Here is a 25,030-nt window from a genome sequence, read left to right as displayed (position 1 = left end):
CTCTCTCCCTCCATCCCACTATTTCTCTCCGTCCTTCCCTCTCTCCCTCCCTCGGGAGGGCCGCCGCGCCTGCCTCCAATGCACAGGATTGCGAGTTCCAATCCCTGCGGACGTGGCGAAAACTTACGCTGGGGGTCGTCCTTTCTCCTTGCGTAAGAGATGTTCTCGTCAATAAAAATTATTGTACATAATGAAAAAATGAAGAAAAAACAAGTCGCGTAAGGCGAAAATACAATATTTAGTCAAGTAGCTGTCGAACTCACAGAATGAAACGCAATGCCATTTTACTCGTAGCATCGTCAGGCCACCGCTCATGGCAAAGGCAGTGAAATTGACAAGAAGAGCGGGGTAGTAGTTGCGCTAAGAAGGATAGCACGCTTTTCTGTACCTCTCTTTGTTTTAACTTTCTGAGCGTGTTTTTAATCCAAACATATCATATCTATATGTTTTTGGAATCAGGAACCGACAAGGAATAAGATGAAAGTGGTTTTAAATTGATTTGGACAATTTAATTTTGATAATAATTTTTATATATTTAATTTTCAGAGCTTGTTTTTAATCCAAATATAACATATTTATATGTTTTTGGAATCAGCAAATGATGGAGAATAAGATAAACGTAAATTTGGATCGTTTTATAAATTTTTATTTTTTTTTTACAATTTTCAGATTTTTAATGACCAAAGTCATTAATTAATTTTTAAGCCACCAAGCTGAAATGCAATACCGAACCCCGGGCTTCGTCGAAGATTACTTGACCAAAATTTCAACCAATTTGGTTGAAAAATGAGGGCGTGACAGTGCCGCCTCAACTTTCACGAAAAGCCGGATATGACGTCATCAAAGACATTTATCAAAAAAATGAAAAAAACGTATGGGGATTTCATACCCAGGAACTCTCATGTCAAATTTCATAAAGATCGGTCCAGTAGTTTAGTCTGAATCGCTCTACACACACACACAGACACACACACACACACACACACACACACACATACACCACGACCCTCGTCTCGATTCCCCCCTCTACGTTAAAATATTTAGTCAAAACTTGACTAAATATAAAAAGAAGAAAATAAGGGCCGCGGCAATAATGGGCCGCGGCAACAACGGGACGCGGCAATAACGGGCCGCGGCAACAACGGGCCGCGGCAATAGCGGGTTGACCCCTTCTCAAACGTCACGAACAGACAGTACGTTGCTACTATTTTACTGTAGTAACAAAACCTCACAGTCCCATTAAAAATGTATGGTGTGTGCCGAAAAGCAACCATATGAGATTCAGTCAGTGGGACCCTGAATCTACCTGGGGTTAAATCGGGTTATTGACTCTCATTGCATGAATTTTTAAACTGTGAATATATGTACTACTGTTCGTGTTGTTTTTGTGATCCACTGCAATTTCTGTGTATACCTTAGAATCTCAAGGTAATTTTTGAACGGGGCATACAGATGATACATGTTGCCATGGTCACAGACTGATACGTGTATTTTGCTTATCAGGTGTCAGTGCAGAAACTCCAAGAGTGAACTTAATTCGAATATCTGGAAAACCTGGATGAGGAAACAGCCTAACAGCACATCCTCCTATGTTTGCTCGGACATCTACTACCTTCAAACTGCATACTATGCGCACACACAGGAATATGGACGACTCAACATTGATCAAAATGAGTAAGTAACACAACACAAACAGATGATTTCCATTATGATAGATTTATTTATCTGAAAGTAAAATTGACCACAGAGTGTACAATTTGTTTTCAAATACGAAAATATCACATTGGATTAAAAAACAAAACACACCATCATTATATCATTAAAACTATTCTTTATTTCTAAACACATACATATCAGCATAGTTTATTCATGTAGACATCCTCATTTCGGTTCCCAGTCTGTCTGAAATCAAGGTAAGATATGCCAGAAAGAATAGCGATCACACAGTGCTTCAGCATGAATGTGAAAACCTGCTCTACGTCACATAGACACAGCGTGTCTTATGATTCTATCCACCCTCTCCAAACAAACACGTACACGTTTTCTCTGGTACGAATGTCTTAAAAGCTCAAACTAAGCTGCTGTTTTATTCTGTCTTGCTTTGCAGGAAATACAGGCACGTCGCTTACCCATAACAGGCAGCTGGTGCGCTAGCGACAGGGGTTTTGCTAGACATTTTCATGTTGGGACATTTGGCCGAAACTGTCAGAAAGCTTTAGGGCATCTTGGAAAAAGTTCGGCTATTATTTTGGCTCATCCAAAGTCACCGTAACATTGAAGCACAAGACTCAAGAGGGGAACACCAATACATACAATCATTGTCTTAGGAACACAGATTACAGGGGCGGAGCAGTCAAGCCAGAGGCGGGGGGGGGGGGGGGGGGGGGGGGGTTACAACCTGGGACCTGGGGTCCAGGGTCCCGTTCGGGGGTCTGGGGGGCAAAGCCCTCCTGAAGCTGAAGAATTTTAGCTATTTTATAAACAATTTGTGGCTTATCCTTGATTTTAAACAGGATCAACTGGTGTCAGCAGCCACTCATTATTTCTTTTAACATTGGTATTAAATAATGGCAATTTATCTTCACTGATATCTGCTCCCGACATCATATATAGTATGGTTAGAAGGAAGACCTTTTGCATACTGTGACAATTAAAAAAACAATTAACTTCCCCCGGCTTTACAGACAGAAAAAAGAAAAATAATTCACGGACAGAATTTCTTCTTTTTTTCGAGGACAAAAAAAGAAATAAGTAAGCTTATAACCCCTCGCAAGGAAATCCACGGCCGTACGTGTTTTGCCATACACAAATAGTTACCGGATGCCGCTTTTGACTACACACGCCCGACGATGCGGGTTTGTCTGAACCCATACATTTGAAAGAGGGTTTTTACCGTTTATTTCTCTAACGACGATGCGGGTTTGTCTGAACCCATACATTTGAAAGAGGGTTTTTACCGTTTATTTCTCTAACGACGGGGTGGGTTCAGGGAAACCCACAGCGCTACTTCAGTGGGTGCATCGAGTTTCTCCCTTCACCGACTTCTTGCAGGGGAGGGAGAGGGGGGGGGGGAGAGACTGAGAGAGACTGAGAGAGACTGAGAGAGACTAAGAAAGAGAGAGAGAGAGAGAGAGAGAGAGAGAGAGAGAGAGACTAAGAAAGAGAGAGAGCGAGAGAGACTAATAAAGAGAGAGAGAGACTAAGAAAGAGAGAGAGAGAGACTAAGAAAGAGAGAGAGAGACTAAGAAAGAGAGAGAGAAAGAGAGAGAGAGACTAAGAAAGAGAGAGAGAGAGAGAGACTAAGAAAGAGAGAGAGAGACTAAGAAAGAGAGAGAGAGAGAGACTAAGAAAGAGAGAGAGAGAGAGACTAAGAAAGAGAGAGAGAGAGACTAAGAAAGAGAGAGAGAGAGACTAAGAAAGAGAGAGAGAGAGACTAAGAAAGAGAGAGAGAGAGACTAAGAAAGAGAGAGAGAGACTAAGAAAGAGAGAGAGAGAGAGACTAAGAAAGAAGAGAGAGAGAGACTAAGAAAGAGAGAGAGAGAGAGAGAGAGAGAGACTAAGAAAGAGAGAGAGAGAGAATAAGAAAGAGAGAGAGAGAGAGACTAAGAAAGAGAGAGAGAGAGACTAAGAAAGAGAGAGAGAGAGACTAAGAAAGAGAGAGAGAGAGACTAAGAAAGAGAGAGAGAGAGAGACTAAGAAAGAGAGAGAGAGAGACTAAGAAAGAGAGAGAGAGAGAGAGAGAGACTAAGAAAGAGAGAGAGGGAGTCTAAGAAAGAGAGAGAGAGAGACTAAGAAAGAGAGAGCGAGAGACTAAGAAAGAGAGAGAGAGACTAAGAAAGAGAGAGAGAGAGACTAAGAAAGAGAGAGAGAGACTAAGAAAGAGAGAGAGAGAGAGACTAAGAAAGAGAGAGAGAGACTAAGAAAGAGAGAGAGAGACTAAGAAAGAGAGAGAGAGAGACTAAGAAAGAGAGAGAGAGAGAGAGACTAAGAAAGAGAGAGAGAGGGAGACTAAGAAAGAGAGAGAGAGAGAGACTAAGAAAGAGAGAGAGAGAGAGACTAAGAAAGAGAGAGAGAGAGAGACTAAGAAAGAGAGAGAGAGACAGACTAAGAAAGAGCTAGAGAGACTAAGAAAGAGAGAGAGAGAGAGATTAAGAAAGAGAGAGAGAGATACTAAGAAAGAGAGAGAGAGAGAGACTAAGAAAGAGAGAGACTAAGAAAGAGAGAGAGAGACTGAGAGAGAGAGAGACTAAGAAAGAGAGAGAGAGAGAGAGACTAAGAAAGAGAGAGAGAAAGAGACAAAGAAAGAGAGAGAGAGAGACTAAGAAAGAGAGAGAGAGAGAGACTAAGAAAGAGAGAGAGGGAGACTAAGAAAGAGAGAGAGAGAGAGAGAGACTAAGAAAGAGAGAGAGAGACTAAGAAAGAGAGAGAGAGAGACTAGGAAAGAGAGAGAGACTAAGAAAGAGAGAGAGAGAGAGACTAAGAAAGAGAGAGAGAGACTAAGAAAGAGAGAGAGAGAGACTAAGAAAGAGAGAGAGAGAGAGAGACTAAGAAAGAGAGAGAGACTAAGAAAGAGAGAGACTAAGAAAGAGAGAGAGAGAGACTAAGAAAGAGAGAGAGAGAGAGAGAGAGACTAAGAAAGAGAGAGAGAGACTAAGAAAGAGAGAGAGAGAGACAGACTAAGAAAGAGAGAGAGAGAGAGAGACTAAGAAAGAGAGAGAGAGACTAAGAAAGAGAGAGAGAGAGACTAAGAAAGAGAGAGAGAGAGACTAAGAAAGAGAGAGAGAGAGACTAAGAAAGAGAGAGAGAGAGACTAAGAAAGAGAGAGAGAGAGAGACTAAGAAAGAGAGAGAGAGAGACTAAGAAAGAGAGACAGAGAGAGAGACTAAGAGAGAGAGACAGAGAGAGAGAGGGACACAGAGAGAGAGACAGAGAGAGAGAGAGAGACAGAGAGACAGAGAGAGAGACAGAGAGAGACAGAGAGTCAGATAGACAGACAGTCAGATAGACGGATAGACGGATAGACAGACAGACAGAGCAACTGACAACAGACATACAGACAGAGAGATACGGACAGACAGACAGAGAGACAGACAGTCTCTTGGAGACAAACAGGCAGACAGACACTGTTCCGCCGCTTTGGTAATTATGGGTGTAGCAGAACCCGCGCCGTCGGCAGAGGGATAGTTACAATCACTACTACTCTTTAAAAGTATGGGTTTGTATGAACCCGCGCCATCGGTAGTGTTTATGTAAATTATCATAATCAATTAATTTTAATGTTTTGTCATGTACACACTAAAAATTTGCAGACAGAGAGCAAATTAGGTGTGTGAGAGATACTTAAAATTTCAAAACGATACCTTTAATGGTTCCAGAGTTACAATGATTTTAGTGTGTCTCTGGGTACAGGTGAACCCAGGAAGCACGGCAAAGGTTAAAAAAAAAACCTTTACATTGGAACAGAGAGTAGAAAAAGAAGCCTGAAAGTAGTCAAGGTGAACCGCAGTTCAAGCATTACCTGGCCTAATTGGCAAAATTCAGGCGGCGTCTACGAGCTAATCCGTCAAAATCCGTGCACAGGGTTGAAACGGGTGTGCACTGGGCACACACTACACCTGTGAAAAAGAGGGATATGGAGACGTGCTTTTCTTGTTGCCATTAACACTGGAGTGGCGACAGACAGGTCTCTGTGATGGGGCTTTTCCCTTTCATAGTCCGCGTCAAGTCATGCACTTTTCGCATCACTACCCTTCGTTTCAGTCCCGCGTTGGCACTGTCGCTCAATAATTGCTTATCAGCTGACACTGTCCCCTCCGCAAAACAAGTCGCGTACGGCGAAATTACTACATTTGGTCAAGCTGTGGAACTCACAGAATGAAACTGAACGCACTGCATTTTCTCACAATGACCGTAGTCCGCCGCTTGTGCAAAACGGAGTGAAACTGACGAGCCTGTTTAGCGCGGTAGTGGTTTCGCTGTGCTGCATAGCACGCATTTCTGTACCTCTCTTCGTTTTAACTTTCTGAGCGTGTTTTTAATCCAAACATATCATATTTACATGTATATGTTTTTGGAATCAGGAACCGACACGGAATAAGATGAAATTGTTTTTAAATCGATTTCGGAAATTTAATTTTGATCATAATTTTTATGTTTTTAATTTTTACATTTAGTCAAGTTTTGACTAAATGTTTTAACGTAGAGGGGGGAATCGAGACGAGGGTGTGGTGTATGTGTGTGTGTGTGTGTGTGTCTGTCTGTGTGTATAGAGCGATTCAGACTAAACTACGGAACCAATCTTTATGAAATTTGACATGAGAGTTCCTGGGAATGATATCCCCGGACGTTTTTTTTCTTTTTTTCGATACATGTCTTTGATGACGTCATATCCGGCTTTTTGTAAAAGTTGAGGCGGCACTGTCACACCCTCATTTTTCAATCAAATTGATTGAAATTTTGGCCAAGCAATCTTCGACGAAGGCCGGACTTCGGTATTGCATTTCAGTTTGGTGGCTTAAACATTAATTAATGACTTTGGTCATTAAAAATCTAAAAAATTTACGTTCATCTGATTCGTCATCATTTTCTGATTCCAAAAACATATAAATATGTTATATTTGAATTAAAAACAAGCTCTGAAAATTAAAAATATAAAAATTATGATCAAAATTAAATTTCCGAAATCGTTTTAAAAACTATTTCATCTTATTCCTTGTCGGTTCCTGATTCCAAAAAACATATAGATATGATATGTTTGGATTAAAAACATGCTCAGAAAGTTAAAACGAAGAGAGGTACAGAAAAGCGTGCTATGAAGCACAGCGCAACCGCTACCGCGCCAAACAGGCTCGTCACTTTCACTGCCTTTTGCACTGGCGGCGGACTACGTTCAGTTTCATTCTGTGAGTTCCACAGCTTGACTAAATGTAGTAATTTCGCCTTACGCGACTTGTCAGAGCTTGTTTTTAATCCAAATAAAACATATTTATATGTTTTTGGAATCAGGAAATGATGTAGAATAAGATGAACGTAAATTTGGATCGTTTTATATAAGAAAAATGTTTATTACAATTTTCAGATTTTTAATGAGCAAAGTCATTAATTAGATTTTAAGCCACCAAGCTGAAATGCAATACCGAAGTCCGGCCTGCGTCGAAGATTGCTTTACAAAAATGTCAATCAAAATGAGGGTGTGACAGTGCGCCGCCTCAACTTTTACAAAAAGCCGGATGTGACGTCATCAAAGACATTTATCAAAAAAATGAAAAAAACCTTGACTAAATGTAAAAACATAGAATGCGATTTTAATCACGGTCTGTTTTTTGTGGGTTTTTCTTGGTGGTTACTTTTTTACATTTAATCAAGATTTGACTAAATGTTTCAACATAGAGGGGGAATCGAGACGAGGGTCGTGGTGTGTGTGTGTGTGTGTGTGTGTGTGTGTGTGTGTGTGTGTGTGTGTGTGTGTGTGTGTGTGTGTGTGTGTGTGTAGAGCGATTCAGACTAAACTACTGGACCGATCTTTATGAAATTTTACATAAGAGTTCCTGGGTATGATATCCTCAGACATTTTTTTTCATGTTTTCGATAAATGTCTTTTATGACGTCATATCCGGCTTTTTGTAAAAGTTGAGGCGGCACTGTCACACCTTCATTTTTCATTCAAATTGATTGAAATTTTTGCCAAGCAATCTTCGACAAAGGCCGGACTTCGGTATTGCATTTCAGCATGGAGGCCTTAAAAATTATTAAATGACTTTGGTCATTAAAAATCTGAAAATTGTAAATAAAATTATTTATTTATAAAACGATCCAAAATTACTTTTACTTTATTCTTCATCATGTTCTGATTCCAAAAACATATAAATATGTTATATTCGGATTAAAAACAAGCTCTGAAAATTAAAAATATAAAAATTATGATTAAAATTAAATTTCCGAAATCGTTTTAAAAACAATTTCATCTTATTCCTTGTCGATTCCTGATTCCAAAAACATATAAATATGATATGTTTGAATTAAAAACACGCTTATTTAACAGAATTATGGAAACAACAACAACAACACACACACACACACACACACACACACACACACACACACACACACACACACACACACGCACATACACGCAAACAAACGCACAAACTACTAGACATAGCAAAGGTGAATGAAATAGCTGTAACGATAGAGTAACGGTAATGAAGAGAAAAAAAAATTGTCCATCATATGAATACATGTCCAGAAAGAAGTAGAAAAAAATTAAAAAAAGACCCATGAAGATGGATGCTCCCCCCCCCCCCCCCAAAAAAAAAAAAAAAAAAAAAAAAAACGCTCAGAAAGTTAAAACGAAGAGAGGTACAGTAAAGCGTGCTATGCAGCACAGCGCAACCGCTACCGCGCTAAAAAGGCTCGTCACTTTCACTGCCTTTTGCACTAGCGGCCGACTACAGTCATTGTGAAAAAATGCAGTGCGTTCAGTTTCATTCTGTGAGTTCCACAGCTTGACTAAATGTAGTAATTTCGCCTTACGCAACTTGTTGTTTGCTGTAGTTGTTATTTTTTCCCAAAAAAACATTTACGCATTTCTCGTGTGGTTTTCCCCATTCGTCTTTGCGATCTTTTTTAATTTATTTTCTTGTTCTTTCTTTCTTTCTTCCTTTTTACATTTAGTCAAGTTTTGACTAAATGTTTTAACATAGAGGGGGAATCGAGACGAGGGTCGTGGTGTATGTGTGTGTGTGTGTGTGTGTCTGTGTGTAGAGCGATTCAGACTAAACTACTGGACCGATCTTTATGAAATTGGACATGAGAGTTCCTGGGAATGATATCCCCGGACAGTGTTTTTAATTTTTTCGATAAATACCTTTGATGACGTCATATCCGGCTTTTTGTAAAAGTTGAGGCGGCAGTGTCACACCCTCATTTTTCAATCAAATTGATTGAAATTTTGGCAAAGCAATCTTCGACAAAGGCCGGACTTTGGTATTGCATTTCAGCTTGGTGGCTTAAAAAATAATTAATGAATTGTCGGTCCCTGATTCCAAAAACATATAGATATGATATGTTTGGATTAAAATCAAACTCAGTACACTAAAAAGAAAAGAGATACAGAAAAGCGCGACCATTACCGCACTATTCTGGCTTGTCGATTTCACTGCCTTTGCCACTAGCGGTGGACTGACGAAACTATGAGTACGCGGTCTTGGTGAAAAAATGCAGTGCGTTCGACAGCTTGACTAAATGTTGTTATTTCGCCTAACGCGACTTGTTATTCTCTGGCTCAGCAGATTGCGATTCGCGGTGACTATCGTCTGCTATGTCGTCTGCTTCGATCGACTCGACAACACTGCTACCACTCACACTGACACTGTCCACATTCGCGGTGTTTCTGTCATTTTGTCAGGAATCACTTACCTTGGCGAATGGTAGCAAACCTTAGCCAATTTAGTTTTTTTTCTTTTTTGGTTGCGACATTTCAAATCCAAATCGAAAGCACTGACTGACTGATAAACTATCGCGAACCGGCGAACGCAAACGCTGAGAGTGTGGTTTCCCTTGTCCAAGGGAAACCACTCTTGCATCTATAATTTTCGTCAATGGCTTCTGTTCAAAACATTGATGTTTCGTTTTTGGTATTCGCGAAGGAAATAAACGTCAGTCAGTTGACTAAGTACATCGGCAGCAGTTTTAGCAATCAAAGCCTGACCAATACAAAAAACTGGACAAACTTTGGCCGATTCAGGCGAATACTCTTCGGACATTTGGCCGATAGGGACATAAAAGTTTCGGCCAAAGTAAAAAAAAAAATCGGCGATTGGCCAAAGGGCCGACCCAAACGACACCCCTGAGCGAGTGGGGTTTCTCGGCAGAAGCATCATCGTACCATTACCAACCTGTGCAGTCAAAACAATCAGAAATACTTTCCTAAACGGATGAAGAGTGGGGTTCAAACTCCCTGAGCTACAGAAGGCTGAAACTATACTTTTACAAATCGTGTGACTGTGTTGAACAAGTATCTTTGGTTGAACAGCTTCCTGCATGGTTTGAAGATGATACTGGGTTGTCACGTGGTCCGGTGCATGGTTCACATGCTGCAACATTTTGTTCCAGATATTGTCCACTGTTGGTGTACTTCAGCATCAGGTAGTCAGTCCATGAGCCGGTCAGCATAGCCTGTGTCCAGTATTGTCCGTTTGCCTGTTGCCTGAAACATGGTTTTTTTTGGAAGTAACTCACGATCTCTGCACACATTTTAACATGTGAATAAGAACAGAAAAAGTTTGTCAAAAGTATACATAGTTTAATTTGCATTTACTTAAAGGCCAGACTTTCTTCTCGTTCATTATTTCTTCATAAAGATTCTGGAAATTAACAAAATGTTTCCCCCTCTCAATTGCCTCCTAACTTTTTTTTAAAATGCATGTCGGTTTGTTGTCATCTGTGCATTACTACCTCTTGCCACCCGTGCGGCCATTGCCACCAGGTATCTCAACAATCAAACCGTCTATACAGGCTTAAAGGCACGTCCTTTTCCAAAAATTGCTCACTACACAGATCTGCGAAGACTTTTACATAGAAAAAAAAATCTCTTGACTTGAACATATACCAGGAATCAACATCCTGACTGGTTTTTGGAGCTGGATTTTTTAGGGAATGTTTTACACGTGTGGCGTTTAAGAAGTTAATTCATAAAATTCTACATTCGCAAAGAGAGTACCCATACAGAGTGTTCAGTTCTGGTATTTTTCAAAACGGAAGGATGTCCATATCCCATGTTAAAGCCTGGTAAGATTTGAGATTTTGAACCCAATCGTTTACACGGAAAGGGCTGTCGAAGGGCTGTCCATTTAAGAGGACGCATCCATGCCTGGATGAGAAATACACTGATAACACAGAAAAGGCACGAGTTTAACCTGCATATTCACAAAACTGGTTCAGAGGCCCGGTAAAGGGCACACATGTTAGTTATTTTAAGAGAACATCACGAAGACCTAATTATTAAATTAAAGCCTTTCTGCACGAATGTACATCTTCTATGAATTAATTTATAAAACGCCACATGTGTAATTCATTCCACACACAAAATCCAGCTCCAAGAAGCAGTGAGGCTGTTGATTATTGGTATGTGTTCAAGTCGAGAGATGATTTTTCCTGATATAGTGAGCAAAGACCTGCATTTTTTTAAAACTGTTCAGAGGCCTTGAAATGGTTAAACATTTTGTTTCTTTCAAGTAGTCTTTATGAAGAAAAAATTAACAATAAGGAAGGCAAATGCAAATTAGATTCCTCTTGACGAACTTTTTATGTTCTTCTTCACGTGTTACATTATGCGTACGTAGATCGCAAGATATTTTCGAAAAAAATTCATAGATAAGCCAATCTGCAAACGGACAAAAATTCACAATATTATTTTATGAAGCCAATAAATTTGACTCAAGAACTAAGCTTATGTGTTTGAGGTGATGTGCATGGGTATGAATGTTGAATGAGTCCGTCAAAGATACCCTCCATGTCGCCTTACAGTGGAACGTACCATTAAAATTATACCACCTTAAATTACCTTGCTCTTTCAAATGTACTGCTTAAAGTTAAACTTCTTGAACATGCAACTCTTGCTGTCTACAATAAAGACCATCAGGTCAACAACATACTCGTGAATGTTTCGTTTTGGTCTATAATTGAACATTTCAGAAAATGCTTTCATATTTTTTATTCGGAAGCATACTAACTTTATTTGAAACTACTTTTACAGATATATAGTTTTGCAGGTTGACGGGAGGTGAGTTACGAAAGAAATTCAATCCATATGTCGCTCAGCACAGAAAGCATAAACGATTAACATGAGTAGAAATGAACTTGTACTTGTTTTCATAATGTATTATTTGGATGGTATCTGTCAAAGACACTTTCTCGTTTTTTGCAAAGCTAGAATAAGGTCTGGAAGTAAAACAAGAGAGAAAATGAATGCGAGTATAAATCAATTCGAAAGTATGCTTCTCATCTATACAGTACACTAAACATTTAGACACCCTCTGGAAGTCGTCTGGATGTGTATCCATGTTGTAGCAATTAGACTGGTTTTGCGTCTCTCAGTCAATGCAGAAAGATTAATTCCCTGCACAATTCGTAATCTTCTTGTCTCTAGCATGCAGGTGTCTGTTTACCTTACCGGTTGCACATCCACCAAAAGCTTAGATCTGGTAAAAATAGCATTAAACCATGCTTCCAGCAAACGCTGCCAATTTCATGAATTGATATCAGGGCATAGTTTGCGACTGAATAGAATAGATAACGTGACACACGCATTGTCTTACGTGTCCTCAACCCTGACTACTTTTTACTCTCACTCAAAGCTCAGCTCAGACCGTTCTGTAACTCTGTAGATCTAGCCTGTGGCGCATCTGTACTCCAGCGAATATCAGCCGTACCCAGACACACTGTTCTGCACCAATTCGTATTCGCTGCGCAGCAAAACAATGTTTACGTGTATGTGTTCTGCGCGTTCTTAGAATCCGGTTTCATTCTAGAATGGACCGGGTCCAGGTTGGAATTCTAACCCTGCGCAAGTACAGGGGTGCCATTCTAGAATGAAACCCTTGTTGCTGGTCCATTCTAGAATCGGCCGTGCGCAAGGTTGGAATTTGGGTCCAAGTTGGAATAGTCATTTCAGTTAGACTATCACACAGCCAAAGCCACAAATGTGGATTTTCTGTTTGTTTTTGTTTTTTGTGTGTTTGGTTGGGTTTTTTTCTCGGTTTTTTTACACTTTACTCAAAGACATCGTGAATTGGGATTGTGATGTTCTGAAAGTGATTACGATTTTGAGAGACACTCAGCACTGATCGCTACGAACGGAAATTTCCGGACTGACAGTGTTTTGCAGATCTCGCTTGTAACTTTTAATCTTATTCATATACATGAAGAGTTTGAAACGTGGGCATATCACAGTTTGGAAGGTAGGGATTCTGATAGATTAAATAAAAACTGTCAAACTTTTAGGCATGGAATTCCCCTTTGAGAGTATTTGTTGTGGTAGTACTACTACTATGAATTGCTTTCAATGTTTTCCCATAATATCATAAAACCAGACAAAAGTTGTTGTTGATTTCTGTTTTTGTTAATGTCAACTTTTTTTTTAAACCTGTGACAACAGCTCTATAACTCACTCTGTCCTTCTGTTGGTCTGTCTGTCGGTTAGTCGGTCTGACCGTCTGTCTGTCTGTCTGTCTGTCAAAAAAATTGTCAAAAAACCGGACATTTCCGAGAGGGAGACAGCGCTGACATTGCAAGCGGCCGCAACCGGCTCTCATCACAAAAACAACTGCCCTGCAAACATTACCGCCCTGGTAGTCCCCCTTGCTATGGTCTGCCTTTGTTTATTGCGTACTCAGGAGTGTCAACTTTCTTGACATGACATGACATCGCAAGATCGCCAAAGGATTTTTTCAGGGGTAGACAAATCAGCCCCATTTTATCAAAGGGAAGGTGCAGGTGGAGATAATTCAAGGGAAGACAACTCTGTCTTACCTACAAATATTACGGCCCCCTTTATTCACTCTCGCGATGCTTCACGCATGTCAACTTTCCTCAGAATGGACCAGCAACAAGGGTTTCATTCTAGAATGGCACCCCTGTACTTGCGCAGGGTTAGAATTCCAACCTGGACCCGGTCCATTCTAGAATGAAACCGGATTCTAAGAACGCGCAGAACACATGCATGAAAATAAAAGCATGTACTCTGACCTTCAACGCATTCCTTCTTGTGAGATAATCCGCTGTTCGTATGTCGCCTCGGAGTTTCGATGGCTCGTCGACTGTACCAGCCTCGCGTAATACTGCCCTCTCCGGACTTTTATGAAGGGAAGACACTGCCAGTGGTCAAAACATTTGTTTCAGGGATGAAACGCCAACTTTTGTGCTGCAGAAAAATGGCGAAATTTGTGTCCAGAAAGTGCCCGACACTTTGAAATCTGCACGCTTGTGCTGCACACACCTCTTCCATTTCCACAAGAGACTCATAGTTTTATGAGGGAAAGTGTGCTATGAAATGCCTGGGGACATTGACGAGTTGTTGCAGTTTGCGGCTGCTCTCCACCGAGGCATTCTTTTCGGGCATACAGTGGTGACTTTTCTGTGTGAAAATCAAGCTGGTACTAGTCAGGTAGAATCACAGGCGAAGGTGTCGTTCTCTGGAAGTAGTGGTCTAGTGAACAGAGAACGACACCTTCGCCTGTGGTAGAATCAACACAAAAACTTGTGACGTCACAGTGCACCGACGTCACAGTGCACCGAAAACCACGTGACCACTACTTGACCCCAGGCGACTTGTCTTGGTTAGCCCCGCAACACTAAATCTTCAACTACAACAACAACAAATTTTTTTCAATTTTTACAATATTTTTCCAGAGATGTTTGTAACATTTGGCATTCGATTTTCAAGTTTTTGGAGATACTTGAAAACCTTGGACTTTTCCTTTAACCAGACGAACCTTTGGTTCGCGAACTAGGTTCGTGGGGTTCGGCGAACCTCAAGACTGGTTCGGCGAACTTGTCTTGGTTCTTAACCAGACGAACCTGAGTTTTCGAACTAGGTTTGGGAGGTTCGGCGAACTAGGTTCGGGGTTTGCAAGTCATGTCTTGGAAACCTTGAAGATCGGGCCGAACCTTTGACTCTTCTGCCAAGGAGGAAGACAAATTATTGAAAAACTGAATCTCAATGGCGGACGAAATCACCCAAGTCAAAATTACATTTTCTGAGATTTTATAAAAACAACGCTTGAACGAAAAGGTAGAATGGTGACTTCCGTTCGATTTCAAGTTAAGCTTTTCACTTTTCCGAGCAAGACAACCGCTGAGAGTGAAAAAACGCCGCTGTTCGACTTCGAAATTTCTAGTCGTAGACGACCTTCGCTTCTGCAGCATTGTGTTAGTGCAGGTGAGGCAGTGTTACTCATTTCGCTGAGCTCGTTTTCGTATTGTTGTGCATTAGGATCATCTAGTATGATATGAATAAAAGCAGGAATGACTTAGGCATGTAAACGCATTGATTTTGTCGAAATCAGCACAGCAGTAAGCTAGATTCTTTCTGCTCAATTTGTTTAATTTTTTTCTTCAAAAGTTTATGACTTTGATTTTGATTGTTTGTTTATCTCATCGGCACAACATCCATCAGGCAAAATATCAATATGTTGAATGATAACGTTGAGATAAGGAAGTTCACACATTTATCTGCTTGCAACAACAATCGCAAGGACAGATCTATCTGCTTCGTTGACTGCTAGATTTTCATTGAATTTCCCAAGTAATGATGATCTCGTTTTCAATTAGATCTGGACAGTGTTTGTGTTCTTAGATTCATGATTGACCATGCAGGCTGATTGAGATCATAACATTGTGTTTGTTTGTGCTGGTGCAATGTGCAGATCAATGGCCCGGACCGCAGGATGACCCAGTGATCAATACAACTTGCGTTCACCACTCAACATTGTCTTCCACCTAACTCAAGGGCAAAAATGAAGGTACATGCTGGTGAAATCATTGTGCAATTTATGTCTGTGAAGATCAAGATAGTTGTTAGCTCTAACTGATCATGCTTATTATTATCAAGTTACATACACACTCCGCCCCAGCACCACCCTAAACCCATAACAACACTCTCCAGTCCAACTACCCCCACCCTTCCGTGCAACATATGTTGCCGTCTGTACCTTGTTTGTGGTTATGGGGAGTGCTCAAATAGTTCCATAACTGTTAATATAAATTAAAAGTACTGAGAGTTTCATTTTCCATTGCTCTTCCCCTTCCTCACGTCACATTACACACTCCCTTTGCCCCATCCCCCACCCCCTCTCTCTTTCTATGCTCTCTTTTTTCTTTTACTTCTTCTTCTCTTTCTCTCTCTCTCTCTACCTATATAAATCAGCTCTCTGGTTGTTGCTTCTGTAAGTGTAATGTAAAGTTCTACATCTCTGCATTTGTATTGTCATTTTTCAGAATGCCCTTGTAATAACTTCAGCGTCTGCCCATGGAGTCCATATAGGTCAAAGTCTCAAATGTGATGTGATCAAGAGGATGCCGCAATGATCCAGGTAATATTGCAAATACTCAAATTGATCTAAAAGCAGAAGCATAACGTGATCCACAAACATTTCTGCTTAAACATTACAGGGTTAGCCTACAGTACACCCAGAAAAACAGCTGAATGTTAGTGCATAATTATCTGCAAGTGCAAGCAACATCGACCCTCTCCCCCTGCTCTTTTTCCATCAGCAAGAGCAACATTTATTTTCATGTACAACTTTTCTAGTGCCTCTTATGTTGTATAACTGTTGATATTTAAATGAAGCAAGTGTTTGTTTTCAATGGCACTGCATTTCCCATGTACACACACACACACACACACACACACACACACACACACACACACACACACACACACACACACACACACACACATTCGCATTGTCTCTGCCTGTCTGTCTGTCTGTCTGTGTCTGTCTGTCTCTCTCTCTGTCTCTGTCTCTCTCTGTCTGTCTCTCTCTCTCTCTGTTTTTACATCAGTAATTTTGATCACTTGCACTTTACTGGGATTTAGTTACTGAATCAGTCATTCAGTGAGAGTGTTATGTAGAGTAGGAGTATTGAGTCTGCTGCTGCTGCTGCTGTTGTTCTTTTACTCATTACTGTTTCTCCTCTCTGCATAATTCTTGTTCTCCCTTAAAATGCTGGTGTTTTTTTCATCATTACAGTATCTGTCCATTGAGTCTGCGTCTGAGCTGTGATGGGACCAAAAAGATTCCAGAATGAAAGAGGTAACTTTTACTGATCTTTATTTAGTTTATGGAGAAGTTGGTTCACATAATGCATTACAGAGTTGCTGCCTTTTTAGATATATATGGCCTTAAGTCTGAAATGGTGTCCACAGCTGAAATAGCTGTGCAACCTTGGCTCTAACCTGATTTGTACATCAAAGAAAAATAAAATCCTTGTAAAGATTAATGAGACTTGTAAAAAAAAGTATGAAGTACACACCTACAGAAACATTGTGTGCTCAGTTGTTGTTTTTAATGAAAATGTCGCCATTATCTGAAGTCAGCAGCACTACATTTTGGCCATTTTTTGTGACATGACCTTACAGCATATTGAAACATGGTCTACTCTGTCATATTTATGGGACAGAATGTCATGAATGACTTTTCACTGAGCCAGTAAAACTCAAATGTACCTTTGACAAAGCAAAGTTTTTGAATTTTGTCAGTGAGCCTGTAGAAAATGGGGAGACAAAATTTCACAGAAAGTTCATAACTATTTCCGTAAGACTTCATTTTTGTTCACTGATCAGCTCTAAATAATAATTAAAGATCGAAACCTGATATATTTTTGTAAAAAAGTATTTTACAGTATGTTTTGCAGAGGTATAAAACATAAAAAGGGTTGTTTGACTTGTTTTTGCATGTTCAAAAGTAGTTTGAAGTTTACGTGCAGATTTTCTTGTGAAAAAAGAGTTATGAACTTTCCAACCTTTTGCCTTATAAAAAGAGTAAATTGACTGGTTGGGGAACACCTAGCTTTGTAATGCATTTGGATCCACTAGCAGCAGTCACACTGAAAGTTTGCATCAAGTTCATTCATTGGTGTTTGAGTAATTGAGAAATAAAAAATTCTTGTGAGAAAGTTATGAACTTTCCTACTATCTCCACTGAGAGTGTTTTTTGTCCTTAAATGCTAGCCATGAAAGTTACGGTTGTAGTGGAACAGCAATTTTGCATATAAAAGTACATTAGATTTAGATACTAAGCAATTTTTGTCACTAAAGTCAAGCAGTATGCTTTAGTTAGCCATTTTCTCTGTGTCTTGCGCACTATTTTTATGTGAGAGTTACTAACTCATGTCAAAACCCAAAATATATGTAAAATGACTATTTTCAGTTTCCAAATTACACTGTACCATGATTTTTATCACAAAAAGAATCTACTGGCTGCTGACTGTTTCTTTCTGAAGTACTTAGCCGTTTTGTCATGAAGTTCATAACTTCACATAACTCAAGCTCATTTTTCAAGGGCGTGTTTAAAATAATGCATTGTTAATAGCAAAAGAGTACATTTGACTTTATCTGGACATTTTGTAAGAAGTTTTCTGAACATCAACCCTCAAAATTACATTTTGATAATTCCAGCATGAATCTGGGTTGACTGCACGGTGTACATAACTTCACATCAACTGACCCTCAGCCCCACGGTGTGAAGTTATGAACACATGCCATGAGTATGATTTATACACAATAATTAATTTACTACACTAAATCACTACCTCAAATGATGTGCTGCTCTTCTCCAGAGTAGGCTGTTACAGTTTGATGTCATTTTTATTTTAATTTACCAGCAGATTTTAGTACATAGCTTTTCAGTTAAATAAATGATGTGAAGTTATGAACACACAGTCAGCTGACATAAACACTAACTAAATAATGATTTCGGTAACAGTTTTCATGACTGAGTTTGGTTAAGTAAATCATTAAGTTGTTTAGAATTATTTGCAAGAGACTTTAGTTAGTTATTTTAGTATAAATGTGTGATTGATGTGAAGTTATGAACTTTCACAAGTTTCAAACAATTTGTTTTATTTTGGCAATTAAAATCTGATTTTGTAATATAAGTGCAGCTTTAGCCTATACTATAACTCTGTGTTCTCAGTTTGTCATTGTTTTGCAAATATATTATACAGTAACTGTACTAGAGACCAACATAACAAAAATTCTTGTGAAGTTATGCGCACGCTCACATTTTATGATTTTTGTTATCGTTTGTTTTCACAAATGTTTTACTTTTAATACTTAGTTGTATGTTGATTACATAGAGTAGCTGGAGAGAAAATAAGATGACATATGCACTTTCTTACTTTGGTTTGAATTAGCCATAGTTTGTGATGTCACGGTGTGAAGTTATGAACTCCTAGGACATTCTAAAAATACTTTCAGTTTCTGCCAACTCTTTGAGTCAGACAAACATTTTGGTGTATTGAAATCCTTTTGATGGTACTTTTCAAGCACATTTTGCACAAAAACAGCAAAATTGTAGATTTAATGATAACTTATGCCAATATTTGCTGTGAAAAAATTGTGACAATATTAATTTCTATAAATAATACAGATAACCAAGAAATCTTCTCCACACTTCATCTTCAAAAATTACCTTCATGTTCCAGCTCACCTTTTTCAGATTAAAAAACAAAACAAATTGTTTCCTGCCTGTATAAATTAAATTTATTATACCAATAAAAGTAAATTATGTGAAGTTATGAACTTCCCATTAATGGAGTTCACATCTGCATCATGCGTGGCCAAAACAAGTTTAACTTGCTTGAAATGCAAAGTAATTTGCTGTAGCAATTTGCTCAGATGTCTAAAACAGACCCAATACATGTAGCAACAATGATTTAACAAGTCTAAATTTTGTGACGGTGTGAAGTTATGAACTCCTGCAAACTTTTAAACCTGAATCTGTGAAGTGATCAAACATGAGTTTTCTTAAATCATAGCTGTTCCTTGCGTATTTATGCTCTAAAATACATCTCTATTTTCAAAACAAAGAAAATGTTCATTTTTAAAATTGATTTTGTATGTCACAAAAATGGACACCTATTCTGACTTTGGGCCATATATATTAAACATTGTACCAGTCATTACATGATCAAACTGTGTTAGCCACCCCAGCTTCCCCGGTTCCCAGCTATCCTTCTATCCCCGCCTCTAAACCCCCACCCCAATCCTTCCATCTCCCCCAAATCAAATTTACTGACACAACACTGATTTTCATTTTACCTTATTTAAGTGTTCTTTGAATAAAATTATATAGCCTGTTGCTGCTGCAAATGTTGTTGTGACTGTTCTTCCTCAGTGTATATTTTTTTCGTTTCCTCAGAATGCAGTTCTCCCATGCACCACAGCGTCTATCAATGGAGTCTACAATATTGTCTGGGATGTGATTTGAGCAAGAGCATGTCAGAATGATCAAGGTAACTTTTTAAACACACAGAACTGATCAAACTGTAGAATTCAAGTACACAATTTCAGATGTTTTCAAATGCATAACATACTGCAACAGTCAGGGTCTTTCTCCACATAAGGAGTGTGTCTGTGTGAGGTTTTCTTGGTAAAATTGCGATTGTTGTCGCTATGCGCAGAGTGCGACCTTTTTATTTGATTTTTGTACTATAAAGGCAGATATTCAAATAAAAGAAAGTCTTGCATGGGGAGGGAGGAATATGCATGAGGCTTTTGACAAGCCAAACTGTCCTTATTTATTAGAGCCTAAACATACGTTCCTTACCGTTAGAACCAAAATGTCAGACATCATAGATGCTCCAATTAAACAAAAGAAGGGCATCCTTTTACTTAAACATAAGTGTTCTGTGGCAGTGCATAGTGGGAACCTTTTTGCTTAATGAATTTCACATGTGTCTGTATCTTGAATCTCCACCAAAAGAAGCTGGACGTAAAAAGGGGTGTCTAAAAAAAGCGCCCTATTTCCTTTTTGATCTCTTTTTTTTTCGCAGTCAAAAATGTGATTAAAAAGAAAATAGGAAGGTTTTTTTACCATCCTGTATAGTCTTGTTGTTCCCATGTAAAAACCTAGTCAAACATGTGGTGTCTGATATGCTGGGTAATATGGTGAGGAACATGCCTTTATAAAGGCCCAGTCATAATTGTGAAAGCCGTTCTGCTCAGCTGGAATTTGATGAATTTTGTTGTTGTTGTGTTTAATGAAATGAATTCGCAAAAAGGAAAACAATTTTTTTTACTGTTCACACAAAGCACTTGTAGATATTTGGTATGTGCCGCATGTCAGGGGTGGTCTTATTCAATCAATCAATATGAGGCTTATATCGCGCGTATTCCGTGGGTACAGTTGTAAGCGCAGGGATTTTTTTTTATTTTTTTATTTATTTTTGTATGCAATTTATATCGCGTACATATTCAAGGCGCAGGGATTTATTTATGCCGTGTGAGATGGAATTTTTTTACACAATACATCACGCATTCACATCGGCCAGCAGATCGCAGCCATTTCGGCGCATATCCTACTTTTCACGGCCTATTATTCCAAGTCACACGGGTATTTTGGTGGACATTTTTATCTATGCCTATACAATTTTGCCAGGAAAGACCCTTTTGTCAATCGTGGGATCTTTAACGTGCACACCCCAATGTAGTGTACACGGAAGGGACCTCGGTTTTTCGTCTCATCCGAAAGACTAGCACTTGAACCCACCACCTAGGTTAGGAAAGGGGGGAGAAAATTGCTAACGCCCTGACCCAGGGTCGAACTCGCAACCTCTCGCTTCCGAGCGCAAGTGCGTTACCACTCGGCCACCCAGTCCTAATACATACAGGTAAACTGACAGGTACTTTTCCACAGTGGAACCCCCCTTTCAGACCCATTCATTTCAGACTTCCTCCTTTTTAAGATCTTGCTTCTTTAGATGTTCTGTGACGGGTGAAGTGGCGCGCAGTGGTAAGACGTCGGCCTCCTAATCGGGAGGTCGTGAGTTCGAATCCCGGTCGCTGCCGCCTGGTGGGTTAAGAGTGGAGATTTTTCCGATCTCCCAGGTCAACTTATGTGCAGACCTGCTTAGTGACTTAATCCCCTTCGTGTGTACACGCAAGCACAAGACCAAGTGCGCACGGAAAAGATCCTGTAAACCATGTCGGAGTTCGGTGGTTTATGAAAACACGAAAATACCCAGCATGCCTACTCAACGAAAGCGGAGTGAAGCTGACTATGCTCTCAGAGTATAGTGTGGGGAACCCAAATGGGCAAACAAGCTCACACGTCACCAGAATTTCTGGAACGCTGAAGAAGAAGATGTTCTGTTCATAACCTCTGTAAATTACCCCCATTTTTAGACCCCTTCCATTTGATTTTCTCACATTTTTTAAGGTCTTAAAAGGGGTTTCCCCTGTACTCCTAAAAAACCCTGACCCACAAAGTAATTTAATTATAACTGCTGTAATCGTTCCTTCCGTGTGCTATTATCTGTGTTTTTTGTTTTTCTTTTCTCCTGTGTTGTCTCATCCTCTGTGCGCCCTGAAAGAGACCTCCGGGTCGAAATTGCCGTACCTTGTCTTATCCAGCTGTGATCCCGCCTTCGTATTAATGTGAGGGCAGTACTTTTTTTAAACTTTCAATATTGACCGTACGTTTTGCATAAAACACCAATAATTAATTAAAAATACATCAGAAAATTATTTCCTCACTATACACAATAACCCCTCATTTAAAGGCTGACAAAGTCCTATTTAATTAGTTTACTTACTTCCAGGGCTTTTCCCATTGTTGCGGGGATGTATAAATTAAGCTTCCTGCAAAGTTTTAGGTTTGAAGTCCTTACCAATTACAAGAAATAATCAATTCTTAATAAAGTTTATTGCTATCTTTAGAAACAGTTCTCCAGGGCTTGGGCTATTTTTAGACCGTCAACACAGACAGTACCGCTTCGTCAATCCCCGCGTGAAGGAAATCGCTCACCTTCCACGTGCAAAACGTAGTGATATTGACACGCCAGATTAGCGCGGTAGCGGATTGTGCTAAGGCCACAAAAAAAAATTGTCTGTTTCTGGTAACATGGCTAAAAAAAAAATAGGGTCGGTAGGTCGGCTTTTTTTTTTTTTTTTTTTTTTTTTTTCCCCAAATGTAGACCAATAAAACTAACTTTAAAAATCGCGCAAAGAGACTGGATTCACTATACATAGAGACAAGACACTCAACACATTTACAAATCGTCAGCGGACTTTCGTTTTCACACGTTTTTGTTGTTCATTGTCTCACCCTGTCCTTATACCACCAAAAAAAAAAAAAAAAAAAATAAATTTGAGTTTGGAAAAAAAAAGTTTAGGGTTGGCGCCGAAATTTAGGGTCGGTCGGGTGACCAGAAACAGACAATATTTTTTGTGTGGCCTAAGCAGGAAAGCGCGCTTTTCTGTATTCTTGTTAACTTCGCAATTTCCGGAAAACATCCACTTTCACTTTGAGACGTTATGTTTACATTCGACACTATTAACACCACTTTGCAATACTGAAATAATTTTTTCTGTTTTCGAAAGCTACAGCCAATCGTTATTATATCCCCTTAGGTACAGTTTTATAACATTATTGGCACATGTAAACAATAGGAATTAATTAATGAACGCTACGAAAAGGGCAGCCTTTAACCTATGAACTTGCAACTGTGTTGACCTGTGTAATGTAACATAGACCACCACCATCTCTGTCTCTGTCTCTGTCTCTGTCTCTCTCTCTCTCTCTCTCTCTCTCTCTCTCTCTCTCTCTTACACCCCTTACCTGTTCGCAAACCTTTACCCAAATGTATGCTAAATGTATATACAATACAAGACAAGACAAGGCAAGACAAGACAAGTTAGGAAAAGGTTGCCAGTAGGCCAATAGAGGGATGACAAGACAAGGCATGACAAGACAAGACAGGACAGGACAGGGACCACAAAAAAAAGAAAGAAAAAAAGAAAGATAACTAATTCGGTCAACAGATGTAAAAGAAATAAGCATTTGTTTGGGTTGAATGTTTGGGTGTCACCCTGTATATACTTGTATTTTTGCAGGACAGGGTCGAGTTGTGATGATGTCAGGGCGACTGAAGACACACCAACAAGTATTCTTCGGAAGTGTTTGGAACACAAATGAACATTATTTCATAATAAAAAGGCAGCCGACATTGATGTTCATATCGGTTCATGTTCATATTCTCAGCACAGACGTGTGCTTAGAAATCGGATGTTTAAGAACAAGAGACAACCCTGAATAAAGCCTTATGAAATATGGTTGGAGCTGGATCAAAAGTGTGTGTGTGTGTGTGTGTGATTGAAAGGCAACATTTATAAATGATGAGACAGAAAGCTAAAGCACATCCTTTCATCGTACGTTCCATATCGTCCTCCTACTTTAAATGCTTGCTAATACAGACGTTCTCCAAGAAAACGTCTATCCAGTAATGTTTTGTTTATCGCAATGAAAGCTTTTTTTTGAGAAGAATGAAGAGGAATCAAATTTTTAAAAAACAAAAACCAAGACCAATTGAATTGCTCAAAACGTAAAGAAACAGGATGATTTTGGTTCAGTAGTACTATTTGTAGACCCTTAAAGCAATACATCCACAAGGGATTCCAGTGTATCAGTGCAAATAGAAAATTTCTGATATAACTTGAAAATTAAAACAGACTGAATTGTGATAAAAAGAACCAAAATCCCGAGTAGTTTTTTTTTTTTAGGTCTCCCTCTTCACTCAATCCCCAAACTCATATTCTGTACCGAAAAGAGCTCAAACACACACGTGGACAGACAGACACGCACACACACTTTGGTAAACATCATGTATGCTTCTCGACTCTGCTGATCCACAATTAGAAATATCGCTATCATCATTTATTTTTGGTCACCGTCTTTCCCTTTTCACAGGCAAGTTTTTTTGTGTAGCATTTCCCATAGAACCCCGATGGCTCCACGGTAGACACAATGATCAGTCCATACCAGTCATGTTTTTTCTCGAATCAATTTATAACCTTTAACCCAGGAGGGTAAATGACATAGATTGATAGAAGGCTTCGGGTAATCTTGAACTTTAATGTGTTAAATTCATAGCTCATAATTCAGAGGCATTCAAGCCTCCAAATTTGGAGAACCTGCACTTGTAATCATAACAAGTCTTTTAGATCCCTTTAAACTAAAGTCACGAAATGAACTCCGATGAACTGTACGAATCATAGCGTACTCTGGTACGAATGCATTTTGTTTACAAGTTACATGCGTCAAAGAAGGAATTATCCGTGTCAGCGGACAGGGGAGGCAACTTTGTCGTGTAATTGAAGTCCCTTGGTTGACAACCTACGCCATTTTCGCCGATCAAACAACCAAATTAATTAATTATGCTTAGGTTTGGAGCTTAATCCGTCAATTAATTTCATGATAAATGTTCTTGGGCTTGATTACAGGTACTTGGATCTAAAATAAGTAAAGTA

The 25,030-nt window shown here is 39.4% G+C and overlaps 2 long non-coding RNA genes across 3 annotated transcripts; both read left to right on the top strand.

Moving 5' to 3' along the window:
• The first annotated feature begins 1,176 nt into the window (after positions 1–1,176).
• Positions 1,177–11,447, top strand: LOC138961907 (uncharacterized). Its single transcript, XR_011454347.1, has 2 exons — positions 1,177–1,674; positions 10,114–11,447. It is a non-coding gene; the product is annotated as an uncharacterized lncRNA (long non-coding RNA).
• Positions 11,448–14,227: 2,780 nt separating this feature from the next.
• On the top strand, positions 14,228–23,878 carry LOC138961905 (uncharacterized). 2 transcript variants are annotated; one of them, XR_011454346.1, is made up of 6 exons: positions 14,228–14,938; positions 15,426–15,521; positions 15,997–16,091; positions 16,752–16,814; positions 19,923–20,016; positions 23,618–23,878. It is a non-coding gene; the product is annotated as an uncharacterized lncRNA (long non-coding RNA). The 2 variants fall into 2 exon arrangements; XR_011454345.1 differs by lacking the exon at positions 14,228–14,938 and having other exon boundaries at positions 15,034–15,521; positions 23,618–23,876.
• The last annotated feature ends 1,152 nt before the right edge of the window (positions 23,879–25,030 follow it).

Source organism: Littorina saxatilis, linkage group LG3 (genome assembly GCF_037325665.1).
Source record: "Littorina saxatilis isolate snail1 linkage group LG3, US_GU_Lsax_2.0, whole genome shotgun sequence".
NCBI classification, from domain to species: Eukaryota; Metazoa; Mollusca; class Gastropoda; order Littorinimorpha; family Littorinidae; genus Littorina; species Littorina saxatilis.
This window is presented reverse-complemented; position numbering and strand designations above follow the sequence as displayed.